The sequence below is a fragment of the Dasypus novemcinctus genome, chromosome 8, assembly GCF_030445035.2.
Source record: "Dasypus novemcinctus isolate mDasNov1 chromosome 8, mDasNov1.1.hap2, whole genome shotgun sequence".
NCBI lineage: Eukaryota > Metazoa > Chordata > Mammalia > Cingulata > Dasypodidae > Dasypus > Dasypus novemcinctus.
In genome coordinates this window covers 128806431-128813094 of record NC_080680.1, presented here as the reverse complement: position 1 = coordinate 128813094, position 6664 = coordinate 128806431, and positions in this window count along the sequence as shown.

The following is a 6664-nucleotide window of genomic DNA, read 5'->3' as shown; positions in this document are numbered from 1 at the left end:
GGCAGATTGGATGAAAAAGCATGATCTGTTTCTATGCTGTCTAGAAGTGACTCACTTTAGGCACAAAGACAAAAAGAAGTTGAAAGTAAAAGGATAGTATAGCAGTTTGGTACTGTTTATGAATTCCAGAAATAGATATTGGATTATGCTTGTAAACTGGTCTGTTCCTCTGGGTTTATTAGATTGTATTAAGTTCAGGGGTTTCACTTTTCCTTGATTGTGTTTAAGGCTTTGATTAGGCCACGTCTGTGGGACTTGGTAGGCATGGACTCACAGAGAAAACTAAATGGTAAAGGATTTAGTTGAAGTTTTGATGCTGGAGCCCCAGGAAGTAAACACACAGAGAAGCAGATATGTGAGGAAAGAGAGAAGGCTCCATTAGACACAGCAGGGGCCCTGGGAAGAGAGATGAGCTATCAGCCTGATAGTCTACAGCTGGCCTTGTGGAGTGAGCAGAGCAGCTGAGCCCAGAGAGAAATGAGCCCCAGGAGAGAGACAAGACTTTTCCAGCCTACAGCTGATATTGGAAGAAGCTGGGACCACAGAGCCTTAAGGGGAGGAGGAAGCCTGAACCTTTGCAGACATGAGCAGCCTTCTTGCCCCAACACGGCCATAGACTTTGATGAGGGAAGTAACTCATGCTTTATGGCCTGGTAACCGTAAGCTTCTACCCCACATAAATACCCTTTATAAAAGCCAACATATTTCTGGTATTTTGCATCAGCACCCCTTTGGCTGACTAATACAGATGGAAAAAGATATTCCATGCAAAATAATCAAAAGAGAGCCATCATAGCTATATTATTGTCAGACAAAAATAGAGTTTAGGCCAAAAAAGACTGCAGAGACAAAGAAGGATATTCTACAGGCATACCGCAGAGATATTGCAGGTTTGGTTCCAGACAACAATAATAAAGTGAATATCACGTAAAGTGAGTAACACAAACTCTATGGTCTCCCAGTGCATATGAAAGTTATGTTTATACTGTACGATAATCAATATATTAAGTGTGTAATAGTACTATGTCTAAAAAGTGTGCATAGCTTAAGTGAGCACATGCTATTGGAAAAATGGCACTGATAGACTAATTTGACACAGGGCTACCACAAACCTTCAATTTGTAAAATATGCAATATCGACAAAGACCAATAAAGCAAAGATCAATGAAACAGGGCATGCCTATATATTGATAAAAGATTCAATCCAGCAAGAGAATAAAATGATTATAAACATATATGCACCTCACATCAAAGTTCCAAAATTTATGAAGCAAAAATAAAATTAAAGGGAAAAAAAGGGTAGTTCTAACAAAAACAGGGGAGCTGTAGCTCAAATGGCTGCAGGCCTGCTTCCCGCGTATGAGGTCCTGGGTTCAATCCCTCGGACCGCCTAAAAAAAAATCATTTACAAAAATCATTTGAGACTTCAATATACCACTCTCAATAATCAATATAACATCAAAGCTGCAGGCCAATAAGGAAATAGAGGATTCAACCAGTACTATCAACCAATCAGACCCAACGGACACTTATAGAACATTCCACCCAACAACAGCAGAACATACATGATACTCAATTCCACATGGAACATTTTACGTATCAGTCCTCAAATCAAATCTTACTAAATCTGAAAATACTGAATGTACTGAACATACCTTCTCATGCCACAGTGGGGGGCAGGCGGTGTGGTGGGTGGGGCTGTGTGTGCTCTAGAGAAACACGCTTTCCTGGGGGTGGGAACCCACTGTGAGCAGGACTTCTGATGAGGTTATTCCAGCTAAGGAGCAGCCTACCTCAGTCAGGATGGTTCTAATCTTATTGCTCGAGTCCTTTTTAAGCAGAATGAAATTCAGACCCACGGAGAGAAAGCCACAGAAGCAGAAGCTGAAAGCCAGCGGGACCTGGAGGAGAAGGGAAAGGCCAGGGAGGCCCCGTGGGCATTGCCATGGGACACAGGGGCCAGGACCAAAGCCGGCCGGCAGCCGGCCCCAAACGCCAGTCTTCACCTCGAGGAAGACGTACGTTGGATTTTTTCCTAGCCTCAAGCCCGGAAAAGTGCTGCTACCCCAGTGCTCCAAGCACTATTTTTTAAGCCAACTCATTGCATAGTATTTGCTTAAACAGCCAAGGAAACTGGAACAGATTTTGGTACCAGGAAAGTTGGATGCTGCTATAGCAGATACCCAAAAAATGTGGAAACAGCTTTGGGATTGGGTAATGGGTAAAGGTGCTGAATAGAAAAGGCCCAGATTGCTTTGCAGAGACTGTTAGTAGAAATATGGAGGGTAAAGGTGCTTCCTCCAGTGAGGCCTGAGGAGGGAATGATGAATGCATTATTGGAAACTGGAGGAAAAGCAATCCTTGTTGTAAAGTAGCAGAGAACTTGGCAAAATTGTGTTCTGATGGATTGAAAGTGGAACTCGGATATTTAGCTGAGTGTGAAAAGTAGAGCCTGGTTTCTCCTTAAAGCTTACAGTAAAATGCAAGAGGAAAGGGATAAGCTGAGAATTGTACTCCTGAGCACAAAGAAACCAGAAATTGATGATTTGGAAACTTCGGAGCCTTCCAGATAGTGTGCTCTGAGATAGGCCAGAAGCAGCTCTGCCAGGGCCCTCCCTGAGCTCCCAGAGAGCGAGTCGCAGAGAACAGGGCTCCACACGAGGGCTTAAATGAACATGGGTCCATCGTTCATCTCAGCGGAGGCCGGGACTGGAGTGCAGTTATGCAAGAATGATTGTGAAAGGGTCTATTGTCTGACGATTTGGGCCTCTGGGAACTACATGTAAAGTCTGCATGTTTTTTTGCAAAATATGTATGAACAGATCCACTGTCAGCCCCCACTAAAAGGGTCAGAGAAGGGGTGAAGAAGGAAGAAGGACTTTGAGGGCAGAACTGGGTATGGACAGAAGAGATCTCGGGCCGAGGAAGCCGCCCACCCCTGTGCATGTGTGGAGGGGGTCAGCCTTGCACCCCATTGTTCAGGAAAGTGTTGCCACCCCAGTGCTCGGAGAGGATGGGGCCTGGTCTCCCTCCCAGTGCTCAGGAGCCTTCACCAGTGTTCAAGGAGAGCAGGCTGCCGAGCGAGCCCTTGGAAAGGGTGGGCTGCCACTCCAGCAGGCCGGGGGACCGTGGCTCCACAGACAGTGCTCATTCCTGGAAATCTAGTGGAGGGGGCGCTGCTGGGTTTCAGAATTGTTCGGGACCCAGGGCCCCTGTTTACCTTCCAGCTTTTCCCTATGGGAATGGGAATGTCTCTCCTTTGCCTGTCCCTCTGTTGTATTGTACATTGGAAGCAGATGACTTGTTTTCTAGGTTTCACAGATCCACAGGCAGACGGCAGTTATGCCCCAGACAGACCTCACCCCTAACTGTTTTGATGAGACTTTGTACTCAGATTTGTTTCTGAAGTGACTTAAGGCTTTAAATACATGATGCAATACACGTATTTTATTTCTAGAAAGAACATATCTTGGGACGCAGACTTGGCCCAGTGGTCAGGGCGTCTGTCTACCACATGGGAGGTCTGCGGTTCAAACCCCAGGCCTCCTTGACCCGTGTGGAGCTGGCCCATGCGCAGTGCTAATGTGCGCAAGGAGTGCCCTGCCACGCAGGGGTGTCCTCGCGCAGGGGAGCCCCACGTGCAAGGAGTGCGCCCCGTAAGGAGAGCCACCCAGCGCAAAAGAAAGTGCAGCCTGCCCAGGAATGGCGCTGCACACACCGAGAGCTGACGCAGCAAGATGATGCAATCAAAAGAAACAGATTCCCGTGCTGCTGACAACAACAGAAGCAGACAAAAGAACACGCAGCGAATGGACACAGAGAACAGACAACTGGGGCAGGAGGGAGGGGGAAGGGGAGAGAAATAAAAAAGATAAATAAATAAATCTTAAAAAAAAAAAAAGAAAGAAAATATCTTTTTGGGATCCGGAGGGTGAAGCGGTATGTACCCCAGAAAAACACAGTCTTAATCGTAACCCATTCTGGGGGTGTGGCCACTTTAAGTGGGAACTTACTGATGAGCCGGATCAGTATGGCTCTTAATCCTATTACTGGAGTCCTTTATAAGCAGAATGAAGCTCGGACAGAGAAAGAGCGAGGGGAAGGAAGGAGCTGAAATTCAGTAGAACCTGGAAGAGAAGGGAGAGGCCAAGAGAGGCTGCGGGTACACGGCCACGTGACGGAGGAGCCGGGACCAAGGGCCACTCGCAGCCAGCCCAGAACGCCAGGCTTGGGGAAGAAGCATCGCCGTGATGCTGCCATAAACAGGACTTTCTCTTGGCCTGGAAAGAGTGAGCTAACAGATTCCCATTGTTTATGCTGCCCTACTGCGTGGTATTTGTTTTAACATCCAAGGAAATTAAAACAGAAATTAATAAAAGAAGGAAAACTTGGAAAATTTACAAATAGTTGGACATTAAACCTCATTAAATAACCAATGGGTCGAAGAAGAAATCACAGGTGAAATTAGGAAATCTCTCAAGACAAATGAAAACAAAAACACAATGTACCAAAACCTATGGGATGCAGCAAAGGCAGTGCTCAGAGGTAAATTTACAGCTCTAAATGCCTACATTAAAAAAAAAAGATTTTGTGTGATCTATGTATCATTTAAAAATAAGTAAAAAATGTTATAAAAAAAAAAGAAGAAAGCTCACAAATCAATAACCAAACTTCACACCTAAAGAAACTAGAACAGGAAGATAAAACTAAACCCAAAGTTAGTACAATCAAGGAAATAGTAAAGATTAGAGCAGAGATAAATGAAATGGAAAACAGGAAAACAGTAGAGAAAATCAACAAAGCCAAAAGTTGGGTTTTTAAAAAGATTTTTAAAAATCAACTCACTACAGATGCAAGAAAAAGAAGGTCCTCACACTTTCTGTCTGTCTGGTTGTGGCAGCCAGGATTGAATGGGGAAATACAGGAAATTCTAAAAACATGGGGAAGGGGAAATAATCTTTGCAACCTAGGAAAAAACTTGTAAACAGCAAAAAATAAAATGAAACAAACCCAAAAAAACCCCACAACTTTTAGCCAGATTGATAAAGAAAAAGAGAGAGGGGACACTACTAAAATCAGGAATGAGTGTAGGGACTTTACTACTGGTCTTACAAAACCAGAAAGGATTATAAGAGGGTGTAATGAGCAGTCATGTGCCAACAAATTTGAAAACCTGGATGAAGTGGCCAAATTCCTAGAAACATAACACATTACCTAATCCAATTCAAGAGGAAATAGAAAATCTCAACAGAGCTATACAAGTAAAGAGATTGAATCAGCAATCAAAAACCTCCCAGCAGGGGGGTGGGATGTGGGGCATATGGGAACCTCATATTTTTTAATGGAACATTTTTTGTGGTCTATGTGTAAGAAAATTCTCTGGGCCAGAGTTGGAAGCAGGCTTTATTGTAGGAAAACCTGCCGGGCGGTACTCTCCTCTCAGGTAACAAGAGGAGGTCGCGCTTTACAGGCCGTGGGGAGTTTTTGGCAGGGCGGGTGGGCTTAGCCGGCGTGGCCTGGTAGGGCTCATACAAGCGGGCGCAGACAGAAGCAGAAGTCTGTGGTCATCATGCAGAAGCAGGAGTTTCGGATGGCTGCCAGCCAGGCTTCCTTTTATCTGGCTTGGCGGGCTGGTGCGTGTGGGGGAAGAGGGGAGGGGGTAGGGTGAGGTTATACACTATGTATCTTTAAAAAAAAAAAAGACAATTAAAAAAGAAAATTTGCTACTAAAAAAAAAAACACACAGAAAACCATAGAAAACCAAAAACACATAGAAAACACATAGAAAACCAGGAAAAACTGATGGGAATACACAGACCTCTTTGACATAGCCTATTTGCCATAAATACTTAGATGCACTATTATTTAGATTTTCTTTTATTTCCCAGATTTCTATCTATTTTCCATGTTTATAGTTTACAGTGTTTTTCTCCTTACAAGTTGGTTTACATTTTCTGATTGAACTTTAAAATAAAGAAAACACATATTAGTTTTTAAAAAATTTTTTGAAAGAAAAACAAAAATAAAAACAAAAAAAAAACCTTATTCATATTTGTGTGTGTGTATGTGCACATGTATGTATCAAATGACAAAATATGTGTAATGTACCTGGCACATAGTAAACAATAAATGCTACTTATTATAAAAAAGGAAAACAAAACAAAACAAAATCTCCCAGCAAAGAAAACTCCAGGACCAGATAGCTTCTGTGATGGTTAGTAATGTGTCAATGCAGCCAGGTAATTGTGCCCAGTTGTTGGTCAAGCAAGCACAGGGCCTCTGGCCTGCCCCAGAAGTGTGGACCTCCTCCCAGCACTGAAGCACGTATCAGCCAAACTCCAGCACACGCTACCTAACCTCCACCCCGCCCTAAGAAATCTGCCTTCCAACCCCTGCCTGAAGAGATTGATCCTGTTTTACCAGGTGAAAATGCGAAGAAATGCCCTAAGGTCAGTAGCTTGCAAGGCATTTCTAACCCTTCTCCTTACCTGCCTCCACCACCCCTCCTCTCTTCCAGACCTGTAACAAGACTAAAATCACAACAAGCCCCCAAAGCTCAAGTACAAAGTGTGACCCATGAAGAAGTATGCTGTATTCTAAAAGAACTGCACGATTTTTCCAATTCAGGGGAATATGGTGGGAATGAATACTAAGGGTGTGGGAT